Source organism: Triturus cristatus, chromosome 6 (assembly GCF_964204655.1).
Source record: "Triturus cristatus chromosome 6, aTriCri1.1, whole genome shotgun sequence".
Lineage (NCBI taxonomy): Eukaryota > Metazoa > Chordata > Amphibia > Caudata > Salamandridae > Triturus > Triturus cristatus.
Window position 1 is genome coordinate 1,482,148,858 of NC_140589.1, and position 13,265 is coordinate 1,482,162,122.

The 13,265-nt window shown below is 46.3% G+C and overlaps 1 protein-coding gene across 1 annotated transcript in view; it reads left to right on the top strand.

Annotated features, from left to right (window-relative positions):
• Positions 1-13,265, top strand: part of SPTBN1 (spectrin beta, non-erythrocytic 1) — a 543,544-nt gene that overhangs the window by 155,532 nt on the left and 374,747 nt on the right. The window lies entirely within an intron of this gene.

The window sequence follows — 13,265 nt, forward strand, 5'->3', positions numbered from 1 at the left end:
TGGAAGTTGCCTTCAAAAGGTTTGTGATGGATAGAACCTGTCAAGTGCAGTCAGTATGACGTTGAATCAACCTGGCAGTTTCCTGTGAATGGTGCAGTCGCAAGCAGGTCTGCGGTGTTTCTGCAGAGAGGTCTAATGGTTTGTGCCTAGTCTCACCGCCTCCTAGATTGGTCCTGTGCTGGCCTGGCAGAACATTTCCAGGCTGCAAGTCTTCTAGAAACCAATTTCTTTGCCAACAGCAAGACAATTGAACTTTCCCAGTCTTCTCTATGGCCCTTCTTCAGGCGTGGTCTCACGTTCTAATGCAAGAACACAGTAGTTAATTCTAGCATTCTGATTGGCTCGGCTACTTTCCACATTCCAGATAGAGTGCTAACAATAGACATTTCTGGTTGTAATGTGTGCCGCATACATTGCTGTTAGTCATCATCAAAATCGGTACATTGTTTTGAGAATATAAGTCTCCTGACTCCCTACTCTGCACTTTCCTTCCCTCTTACAAGCAGCACACTTTACAACTAGAGTGTCAAGTGAGCTAGCTGTCCTGTGCTGGAGTAAAACGGTCTTCAACAGCCACGCATGTTTGTTTCCCTAATTTCTGTAAGAATGTTTAGAAGTGTGCCCACACCTTCGTTTTCTTTTCAGATACTATGTCCTGTGGAGATTTTACACATAAGACATTTTCGGGATCATAATTTAACACCACTATGCGCGCGTGTGTGTATGTTTTAATCTAATCTTAAAAAAATAATGACCTTTTTTGTGTCTTTTTCTTCTTTTCTACTTTGTAATCCAAAAAGAGTAAATAGTCAGTCTTGTATGAAAATAACTCACGCCCACCCAAATTCAAAACCAACTGTTGAAGATAGACCATAAAGCGCTAGAGTCCTATGGTTACGCGCAGGTGAAGGTGGTGAATGAGACTTGTTTGGTCAGTAATTAGACCCCTCAGCTCAAACACACTTCGGAAACTCGGCCATTCCATCATTTTTCCTCCTATCCAGCACTGAACTGTATGTTCTCTAGTGTATTTTCATGAACAAGTAAGTCGGCGCTATGATTCCGCTTGTTCTTTTGGTGATGTGAACACTTGACTATTTTTTTCTTCACAGAGTGACGGTTCTGGTTTAAAGTTCCTTTGTCCCTAGGGTACCTTACTCTCGGGTCTCCCTAGAAAGTCCCCTAGCTCTGAAGGCGCCGAAAAGTAACACACTGAAGAAATTACCCTGGCTGCGCATGCAGTTTAGAAATCCCTGGTCTATTGAGTTTAATTCTGCAGTGCGTTCAGAGAGAGCTATTTGAAGGTCAGAAGAAATAGAAGACGGCTTGTCACGTGCATCAAACGACCTCAGGCTGGGTTCTCCTCTCCTCGAGGAAGTGTAACGCTGCAGAGCAGTTTATCTATTTAGTAAATTATTGTGAGCGTCCCGTGGTAGCGTGCCCACATTCCTGACCTCTGGACAAAATGCCTCATCGCTGTGGCACACAGCGCGCTGCAGGCAGCCACGGGCGAAGCGCGCCCCTTCCGGTCACGGCCGGAACTTCCCGTGACACTGTTTATCTCTCTGCCTTTCCTAATGCCGCTTGATGCGCGGGTCCTGCGCTGGTATAGAGCGTTCAGTTTGATGTTCGTGGAGGGCTAGTGTTGTCGTCCAGTCACCAGGCCTTTCCACGTTAGAAACGCTCAAGTGCTTTTTCAAGGCGTTTCCTCCTGAGCAATAAATAATACAGACACAATAAGCACTTGTCGGTTATTTAATACAAGCAGTGTTGCTAAATTATTCACATTGCTTGACATTAGCTGGTGTTTGTCTCAGGTGGAGATGCGATTCTGCCTTTCCCACAGGTTAAACACTTGTTCTACTAAGCCTGTCTTTTTTAATTTCTTTTTCATTTAATTTTGAATTCGTTATGAAAGTTATTCTTTCAGATTGACTAGACTAGTGCATTCTTGTGTAAATTCCCGACTGACTGCTGGACTTTTCTTGGTTTCATCCTGTGTGATTTTTTTCATCTTGGGGTTTAATGGGTACGCTGCACTTGGTAGTCTTGGGGATGTCACTGAAACAGTAAGCTTTTGAGAATTTGGGGTGTATGTGATCCCTGGGAGCAGGAGAGGTGCCAGAGTCCTGCGGAATGTACAGAGGGGGAAGCTGGGAGGTGGAGGCTAGCGACTGAAGTGGAATCCGCCTGGTATTGCAGGATGGGGGATTACTGGAGATGGTGACTATGTGGAAAGCGTGGCCTCAAGACGCTAAAAATGAATTTCCCATACCGAGTACCTGTCAAAATGCAGTTCTGAAATAACACCAGCAATCCGTGCCTTTCTAGGGAACTATAGCGAGCTTGAAGGAAGAAAACATGCCTAGTTGAACCACTGGTCTGTAATGATGGTACCATCTCAACATCACTTTAATAAAACCTGTTTTCACTTACACGTCCTATTGTCGACCTGTTGGAATCTGGCTTCATTAGGCAATATAAGAGGTAGCACATGGATCAGGACTTTAGTTGCTCTTTTTCACGGCCGAGTTGAAAAGATCTCCACTACCAGTCAAGTCACTCTTTGTGTATTCACTCGGCCACATTCTCAACCAGCGTATACTTCAATGGTAATTCAACAAATCGTTATTTGGAAACATGACGCACACTAGGGGCTTTCATGCTCATGCCACCGCTTCTCTTCACCGATTTTGCTGACTTTACCAACATGCTAAGTATTGCACCTTTGACTCCTCTTTTTTTACTGTTCTTTCTTTTGTTATCCCCACAGCTGTCCCTTCGAAAATGTTGCACATAAAGAGTTGGTCCTCCCTCAACTCAGGGATACAATTCCTAAGAAGAGCAAAGCATACATAGTTAGATGATCATTAATGGCGCTTCTTTCCTGTGGTCCTCATAATTCCAAATGTTGCGCTTGTGGGCCATTTATTTATGGATTGTATAATCGGGATATTACGCTGTCCATTTCCCGTTGGCTGCTGTCGCTCACCGCCACCTCCACATAGACTATTTTTCTTGGTCTCTTTTCTTTAAAGTTTTAGGGAGGTTATTTCCTTGCTCTGACCATCCTAAAATTGGAATCTTTCCCTTTTGTACATGTCTCCCAAGCCTGTACAAGGGCCATTTCAAATAAACAGGAAGTCCCCTTAGCGGCGCCTGAGGTTGACCTAGTTAAGTAAAGTAAAACTTCCTTCCCTCTGGAGAAGATTATTATTCCGAAGGATGTGGTTGACATTAAAGTTGAGTCCACAGGGTTCCCATAATTCCTTTTACACGTTAAAGGAATTTCGAGTGGCTAAATCCTAGATGGGGCCTTCAAGCTATTTCTGAAAGAAACAACAAAATAATTTAAGCACTACAATGTAACTTAGTTGAGTAAACCACCCTTAACGTTCTAAATGTGGTCATATGACCGAAACACTCATAGGATGCCTTGTTGCTTCATGTAGCATTTGTATGTGTAGTGCATGTTTCTCAGCCAGATTCACCACAACTTCACAGTGAGCACATATTCAGGGAACAAAGCAGTATTCCTTAAGTTTCATTGATTACCAAGACTTTATATTTAGCGCTGAGGAATTACCTCATAGGATTCACAGTGTAGCCATAAACAAGAGTCGGTGTGTAACGTTTTAACACTTTTCTTGCTTAGATGCTATAGAAAGCAGATGTACCTACTCACAAGGCAAAATATGTTTGCAGCACAGGAGCTGAAGAGTTAAAAAAAAAATGTCTTTTTAGGTAAACTTCTGCTTTATGCTATTGTTCTCATGTTATTCTTCTCATGTGGCCATGTTTGATTTGTTAGCACATTTTGCATTTTAATTTGACCTTCACCGAACAGGTATGCATTATTGTTCAACACTTAAGTTAGACATATTCTTTTAACTTGTATTTGTCTCTGTGTAGTCACAAAATTAAAACCCTAATTTTTATCCACATTTTAAAGTGGTTAGTAACATAATCTGAGGTGTTTATCTTTGTCTGTTTTATGTTGGTACCTTTTTCCTCGCCGTTTAGCTGGTTTTCATACTTGATTAATAAACATTATTGGGAGGGAAGTAAGTGGTGCCAGAAGCGATGGCAGCTGCGTTGATTTCCAGTTTGCAGAGATATTAGGGATATTGCTGATGAAGGACTTAATGGACATGGCGTAGATCTGGGAAAGTAGTAAATGAGCCCTTCACACAGATTATTTGACATTTTGTGGCTAGTTTTCAGAGCATGTTTCTCTCTAGAAGCTGTAGCCAGCAAGACCGCTTATGCTAGCGGTGGCTCTGAACCAGCTCTTGCTCCTGATGCGTCTAGCTTCTGGTGTTTTGAATCCTTTGACATTGTTTGTGTTTTTCTCAAGTAGGGTCATGTAGATGATGTACCATATTTCAAGAGGAGGGAGATCAGAGCTTGGTCTGTGGCATGAAGTTCAGTGACGATAAAAAGGGATGGATCTGTATCATCATTCTAAGCTGGATTGCACAACCACGAACGTCAGTGACTCGGGATAGGGTGCCAATGATTTTTCAAGGTGGGAAGCGTATCTAATGCAAGGGATGATAGCTCTTTTTCTTAATTCAATTCCTAGGCTGCCTGTGAGTATTATTCATTTTGCCCTCCATTTTGTTCAGAAACACTAGCTCTAGTGTTCAATAGTGGGGATACATTTTGGCCTGTGAGTGTTGTACATTTTCCCTCCAGTTTGTTCAGAAACACTGGCTCTAGTGTTCAATAGTGGGGATACATTTTGACCTGTTGGAGCCAGTTGGTGGGTCGGTAAGTATATCTAGATTGCGGTGCATGCTGTTCTGCAGCATGTTCTCAAGGACTGTACCAGAGTTTAGCTATTTGAAGATGTGTAGCATCATGCCTGATCGGCCCCAGACCCAAACGCTGCTCTTGAATGTTATCTCGGGGGCTGAAGTATATTGCAGGCCGCCTGCTGCCTCTGTGCTTAGAGGAACAAGGCTATTCATGCCGGAGAAGACTTAATGTGCCCCCGTTTTATTTTAGACCCTGAAGGAGGATAGTATGGTTCAGAATATCAATCCTGTTGGGATTATGATGGGCACTGCTAGCCTTCCCTGGATTCCTCCTTCACTCCCTCCCCATCCCCCCACCCATCACCCCCCTTCACTCCCTCTCTGTCCCCTCACCCATCACCCCCCTTCACTCCCTCTCTGTCCCCCCACCCATCACTCTCCTTTCACCCCCTCCCTGTCCACCACCCACCACTCTCACATCACCCCCTTCCCTATCCCCCACCCATCACTCCCCCTTCACTCCCTTCCCTATCCCCCACCCACAACTCCCCCTTCACTCCCTATCCACCACTCCCCTTCACTCCGTCCTGATCCCCCACCCACCACTCCCCCTTCACTCCCTCCCTTTCCCAACCACCCACTACTCCCCTTCACTTCCACCACTGTCCCACTTCCCTTCACTTCCTTCCTTCCCCCATCCATCACTCCCTCTTCACTTCCTCACTATCCCCACACATACCACTCCCTCCCTTCCCCCCCCACCCACCTCTCTCTCTTCACTCCTTCCTTACCCCCCACCCACACGTGGATTATTATTCCAGAGCGATTTATTGGTGACATTTCAAAGAATCATACTTTCTGATTGATTTGGACTATTAAACATTTAGAGGAGGCAAGCATGGCATGACTTTGGGGAAATGATTTTGGTAGTGACTGACATCTCTTCCGAGAGTGGGTGTTTATGTGGGACACATCTGGGCTATTAGTAGCACTTCCCTCTCTGCATGGTTGGAGGATGGAATATTTCTGTTATACCTCATGACTGTTAATACTCCTTCGGATGGTGACCATTTTGAATGCGTTTCAGGATCTGTTATTTTATTTGCACTCTGTTTGGGCCATGGAGTGTGGTCTAGGGCACAATGTCTGGTTGATGTGGAGTGATAGAATAGAAAAGAATGTTGGATTTTGGAGCAGAATTTAGTTGGGATGTTTGTCAGGACTGAAGCTCTGCTGGGTTACTGGGAAAAGGGGGGGGGAGTGGCTGTGTGTCCAGCCAGCCTCTGTGTAAATAGATCATGGTGGGTTTCCTCTGATTAGATGCACAGATGGACTGTTGTCCAGGAGGATTTGGGGGAAGTGTTTCAGCATCAAGGGTGCGTCCATGAGTGACTGATATATATATATATCTATCTCTATCCGGGATATTACAATCTCTCACCATTGTGCCAGCAAGTACTGAGGTGTAGGGTTCACTAGGTCTGTCAGTCCTTGACTTTTGTTGTTGTTCGGCTAGGAATAGCGATAGATGGGTGGGATTGTGCACTGAAGTTTGAAACAGTCATTCCAAAGACCTGCTACATGTACGCGTTGATTTCTGGAGACACCTGAACCCTTGAATTGATGTTCTACTTATTTTTAAAGTTTAATGTCGTTTTTGATTGACACACCCTTTAAACAAGATGTTTAGCTCTTTCGGAACTAGAAATTTCTAGGAGCCTGGATTTAGTTTGACGCAAAGATAGATCGACAATTTGAATTAAAAACAGATGATCCTGCCAATTCTTTTTCCAAAACTTTAAACAGTCCATGAAAACCAGTAATGGTGATTTGTATTTTATAGGTTGGGAGTTGTGCAATATACACAAATATGATCTAGGGTGTGGTGTGTTTTCATGCATTGCAAAATCCGCCTCCCAGTTAAGGAAAGCTGCCCAAGGGTTGACACCTCGAGAGCGCTCTGATTCAGCAGAGCAGCCTCACACAGAGAGATCTGGAGCTGGAGAGAGGCTGGTAAATAATGCAGCAGAATCCAGGACTGCTGAGCACTCTGTTGAATGGAGGTCACAGAGGAAGGACGGCCAAGAGAATTCACTTGATACAGAAGAGGAGAAACCTAAAACCAGCAGCACTAAGTTAACATATGCGCCCATTCAACCATCCCCAGGCCTCTTGGCTCATCGCGGTCGGGTCCTTGAGATGTGCAGTCATTTTAAAGGGGCCGTCCAGTGAATGATGTCACAGTAGTTGTCAAAATCCCATCCCTAGATCATCACACACATTTCCATTCTAGAGGGCCTGTTAGGGTGATGGTTAGTGAAAATGTCTGTATAAAGAGAGCTGTGTTTTTTCTTTACTCTGGATGAACGTCTTAAGACTCCCAGAAAATACCACATGTATTGTAGAGCTGGTAAAGTGAATGCTAGCAAAGACTTGTGTGGCATGCTTGGGTTCATCCATAATACCGTACGGCAATAATTGATTCAGATACTGCACCAGCATGTTTTTATCCCTGTTTTTTAGGTCTCGCCTGACACAGCGCATGCGCTGGTCTGGCGAGACTTATTGAGAGGGCACCAAAAAGTGCTACCAGGCCAGCCTAGAGCTACCGTGCATGTGCGCTGGCGCGCACGCCGCGGTTTACCGCGATCACATCCGCGGCCACACGGCCACTTGGCATAGCCAATAGGTCTCGCTTTTGGGACCTTATAAGAATTTAGTTATGCAACTGTTGCATGGCTAAACACTAATAAGGTCCCAAAGGCGAGACCTGTTGGCTATGCCAATGCTTGTCCTTACATGCTTCCTGGCTCTATAGATGCATTACGTCACCTGGAGTGAGAAGAATAGCTCTCTTTCAGTATGACATGAAAAATAGTATGAAACAGTAAATTGAATAAAAAAACAATGTAGTCCATTGCACGAAGCACCTTTGTAATATTTCTTCTTTTATCTGTGAACTAAAAGCACACGATGAAATAATTTGCAAAGATTTTTAGTCACTGGCGTAGTAGATTTAATGTTTTACTTTAGACTTTTCTCTAACACTTCTCTAAAATCAACATGGTGCCATTGCCTGAAAAATTGTTTCAGAATTTATCATTATTAAGTATCACAGAACACATACAATTACATCATCTGGAGGGAGCCCTCTATTAGTCATGCTGTAGATTCTGTTTTCCAAAATCAAGGCATATTTCCCCTGTAAATTGATGTCCTTTTACAGTTTCAACTCAACGCGTCTTCTCATTTAGTCTTTTCTCCAAAGAGGTACTTTTGAATGCAATCTTCCAGGACCAGGTCTGTGCTGAGCTTATGTGAAGGCAAGCTATTCAATACCATGAACACCTTTGACTTTGATAATCATGGTGCTTGTAAATACGGCACAATTCCTAACATAAACAAGCATTGGCGTAGCCAATAGGTCTCGCCTTTGGGACCTTGTAAGTGTTTACCCATGCAACAGTTGCATAACTAAATACTTATAAGGTCCCAAAAGCGAGACCTATTGGCTATGCAAAGCGGCCGTGAAAGTGAAAGTGATCACGATTGTGATCACGATCAAGCATCAAAGCGGCCGTGCGCCCACGAAAGTGAAAATAATCGCGGCAATGCGCGGCGCGCGCGCACATGCACTGTAGTTCTAGGCTGGCCTGGAAGCACTTTTTGGAGCCCTCTCAATAAGTCTCGCCAGACCAGCGCATGCGCTGGGTCAGGCGAGACCTAAAAAGGGGTGTAATTTCTAAGGTGAATTATTTGAGGACAAGAAAATTCGCCCATCAAGGCACCAGTCATTTGAGGTTTCAGGGACCAGGGCTGGCTTTTACACTGGTGGCGCCCTGTGCGACAATGTTTGTTGGCATCCCCCAATGACCACTTCCGCCACTGATTCCCTCACTACCACCCTTTTTGCAACATTAGGATAATCACAGACTGGGAAAAATCATAACGTTCTAATTAATACCTTGTAGTTTGCATGCAGCTCTTTGATGACAGTTAATATCACTGTTCTATGCTAGGATTTGAACGTATAAACTGCAAGTAACAAAAGGATCTCTCTGACAAAAGCAGTAACCCACTGACCTATTTACATTGTATGCACTTCACCTGCATGGTACAGGTTCTTTGCAGCAGGCACATTAACCCTCTGCGCTACCTTACCAGGAGCCAAAACTTCCATTGGACAAAACCCCCAATCTCTCTCTAGGAAGAACATTAATCCCGGAGTTATCTTGACATTTTTATTGTTGCCTATAAATTGCACTGGTCTTGGTGAAATGATCCTTGGCCTGGCATGGGAGGCAGTAAGGGGTTGAGTGAAAGTGAATGCCTGAGGAATTTTCCACAGTGCTGCAAACACAGTAGCTATTGGATGCTCTGCTATAGCTCCCAGCTATAAAACTGGAAAGAAGAATGTGATAGAAATAAAGTCTATAACCTTGCACGTAAGGTGATTCTTTCATGTTTATTTCTGAGAAGGGTGGCCGAAGAACTTTTGTTTTGATATATATATTTGGGGAGAGTTGCATAAAAGTGTGCCAATTAGAGATGACAAAAAGCCTTATAAATGACATCAGGTCGCATACCCATGGTTGACCAAGAGGGACCTTTTATGTGCTACCTATGTACTGCCACCGCTTGCCACTCCCGCCATGTTGGGGTATTTTCAGCCGCCAGTATTAGCAGTTTTCCTTTCCTGTACTAGTGTAGCCCACATTGCCCTGTTTTTCTAATTGTATTTCACTTCTTCTGTTTAGTTAGGTAGAGGAGCTAGTCTAACCTTTTTCTTTCCTGTTAGTGCCCATTTTAACTCAGTCAGCCATTTATCCTGCACTGCCTCCGTTTACTTTTCTGCCACCGGCCTCGCCGCTCGCTTCCCACGATCCTGTCCACCCCGCTTCCCTCCACCCACCGCCCGTCCCATTCCAGGACCTACTTAATGCGCGACCCCCACTGGCAGGTCCTTTCACCAGCTCCTCTTGCTGCAACCAGGTCCCCTTTGCTGCTGCTTGTGTGCCGCTGACCTGCCCCGCTTGCCGCCACTCTTAAGTTATTGTAATTGTATTTCACAGCTTCGGTTTATTTAGGTAGAGGAGGCAGTCTAACCTTCTTTCCTGTTAGTGCCCATTTTAGCTCAGTCAGCCATTTCTCTCGCACTGCCTCTGTTTTCCATTTACTTTTCTGCTGCCGGCCTCGCCGCTTGCTTCCCGTGCTCCTGCTTCCTCCCCTGCCCTCTCCCTAGGATCTTCTTAATGGAGGCCGCACCGCTGGCGCACCAAAGGCAAGCCTGTCTGCACCCATCCGTGCCCAGTGCCAGGAACCCTGGATCTTACACCCCGCGCAGCTACTCTGCCACAGACCTCCGAGCCCTGGACTCTGGACGCATGAACTGCTGCTGCGCAACACCACGCAGGACCAGAGGGCCATTAGCCTTATGCACTGCCGCTTCATCTGCAGCTCCGAAGCCCCCAGCACTGCCAGAGACGCCGTAAACACAACAGCATCCCCCAAGCCTACAGAGACTGCCAAGGCGCTACTTCAGTGCATCATAATCAACGCACGATCTCTCGGAAAATGCGCCAGAGAGATCTGGGACACAATCTAATCCCTCACCCTGGACGTTGTCTTCCTCACAGAGACCTGGCTGAACCCTGCCTCCACGCCGGACATTGCCATCACCACCCTCTAAGGCTACAAGATAACGCGCTGGGTCCGAACCAACAAACACTGAGGTAGAATTGAGATCATCTACAACGACACCATCTGATGCATGACCTCCTAGGGCAACTTGACTCCAATAATGAACACCTAAACTTCCAACTTAACACCAACGGAAAAAACACCATCAGCTACAGACCACCAGAACCACACCCCAGCTTCTGCAACGCCATCCCGGACCTCATTGCCCCGCTCGCCATCGACTACATCTTCCTAGGAGACCTCAACTTCACCTCAACAAGCCCAACAGACACAAACACAATGGACCTCCTGGCAAGCATGAGCAAAACCGGCCTCAAGCAACTTGTTACCAACCCTACCCACATTGCAGGACACACACTCTACCCCAGCTTCACGTCGAGCAAGCGGGTGCAGTACAACCATGTCTCACAGCTCACCTGTACCGACCACTACAGCATCCACTTAACCATTTTAGGACCCACCAGCACGGGCCCCCTGCCCCCCAGCTCTATGTGCAGAAAAAGGAAAAAGATAGCAGAAGACCAGTGAAGCAATACTCTCAATGCCCACACACCACGTCCAACCTAGAACAAGCCTCGAAGAACTTCTCCCAGTGACACTATCGCCTCCACCAAGCCAGCCAAAGCCAGAAGACCTGCCAGAAGAGCCTGCTGGTTCACTACGGAGCTGAAAGCCACCAAATGCAACTGTCAGCAACTGGAGAGGAGGTGGCTCACCAGCAAAGAGACAAGTGACCACACCACCTTCAAGACAGCACTCAACCAGTACCACCGCCTCCTGAAACAAAACAAAAAAACAGCAGATCGCATAGAAGCCAGCACAAGCTGCAGCAAGGAGCTCTTCACCATTGTGAAGTTCTCCAACCCTGCAGCCGTCGAAAACCACATTAATCCTTCCCAAGAACTATGTGACACCTTAGTGGACTTTTTCCACGATAAGATTTCAGTCATCTGCGAACACTTCAAACACCAACCCTCCACCGCTGACAGCATCAACCTGCTCACACCCTCGAACACCAAACACGAACACCTGCTCACCCGCTGGGTTCCTCTCACAACTCCGGCCACAATCGCCATCATGAACTCCCTACACTCTGGAGCACCCATGTCCCCACCACATCTTCAACCTCAGAAGCAAGACAATTGGCGACAAACTTAAAGTCCGAAACACTTCCATTGCTTCGGCCTCCTTCCCTGTGGACTGGAAACATGCCAAAATAAGGCCCCTCATGAAGAAACCTTCCGCCGACCCGAAGAATTACAGGCCCATCCCCCTGCTCCCCTTCCTAGTGAAGGTTCGTGAGAAGGCCATCAACCAGCAACACCTCAAACACAACAATCACCAGGACCCCTCTCAATCCTGATTCCTTGCCAACCACAGCACAGAAACAGCCTTGATCGCAGCCACTGACATCAGGGCCCTCCTGGACCACAGAGAAACGACATCCTCCAGGACCTCCAGTCGCATTCAACACCATCTCCACCACATCGGAATCCAGGGAAACACCCTCGAATGGATCGCCTCATACCTACCCAGAAGAACTCAGAGAATCCGTCTTCCATCGTACACCTTTGAACCCAAGAACATAATCTGCGGCATCCCCCAAGTATCGTCCCTCAGGCTCACCATTTTAAACACGTCCATTACCCCCGCAAACACCATCAGATCGCATGGCTCGAACATAATCTCCTACGCTGACACCCAGCTCAACCTCTTGCTGCAGAAAACCCCTCCACCACCAGAGCCAACTGCCATACATGCATGATGAACATCGCAGAAAGGATGAAGGACAACTGTCTCAAGCTCAACACAGACTAGACAGAAGTCCTCATCTTCGGGAATATCACCTCACCTTGAAATGATGCTTGGTCCCCTGTCGAGCTTGGCTCACCCCTCACCCTGACAGACCACGCATGCAACCTTGGCATCGTACTTGACAGCAAGCTATCTATGAAGAATCAAGTTAATGCAGTATAATCTGCCTGCTTCTACACCCTTCATAAGCTCTGCAAGATTTTCAGATGGCTTCCAGTCAACACCAGAACATTTACGCACGCCCTCGTCACCAGCAGACTGGCTAGTGGAACACACTCTTAAGTAGGAATCGCCACACGCCTCTTAGTAGTAATCAACACACGCCTCTTGAAAAGACTACAGACAATACACAACGCAGCTGCAAGACTCCTCCTCTACCTCCCCAAACGGGCCCACATCACACCACACCTCAAGAAACTTCACAGGCTCCAGATTCAGGAGAGATGAGAGTTCATGATGCTGACCCACGCATACAAGGCCCTGCACGACGAAGGACCTGCATACAGCAACAAACTCATGACCGACCAGACACGTGCAATCCGCCACCCTCTTCATCGCTGACACTCCCTGGACCTGCTGTAGCAACAGCAGAGGACGCTCTTTTTGACACCTTGTGGCCAAGGCTTGGAACAGCGTACCACTGCACCTCAGGCCCACCTCATTGCTCCATGAGTTCAGGAAGGAACTCGAGACCTGGCTGTTTGTTTGAACAGAATAACAACACGGCAACCTACACTCTCCAGTGCCTTTGAACCCTCAGGGATGACTTGCCGTGCTGTACATATCCTTAATTGATTGATTGAATGTCATGGAGAACTTGTACATTATTTCAACCTTGGGTTTCCTGGTATGCTTCATATTCATGATCTGTAATTGTGCTGAGCTATACAGCTTGCCTGAATCATTGAAAGCAGCGCCTCTTTCAGTCTGTAGTTTAACTGATTTGTTTGCTTGGTTTCCAGCTGAAATAGGCCTAAAGAATTGGATAGG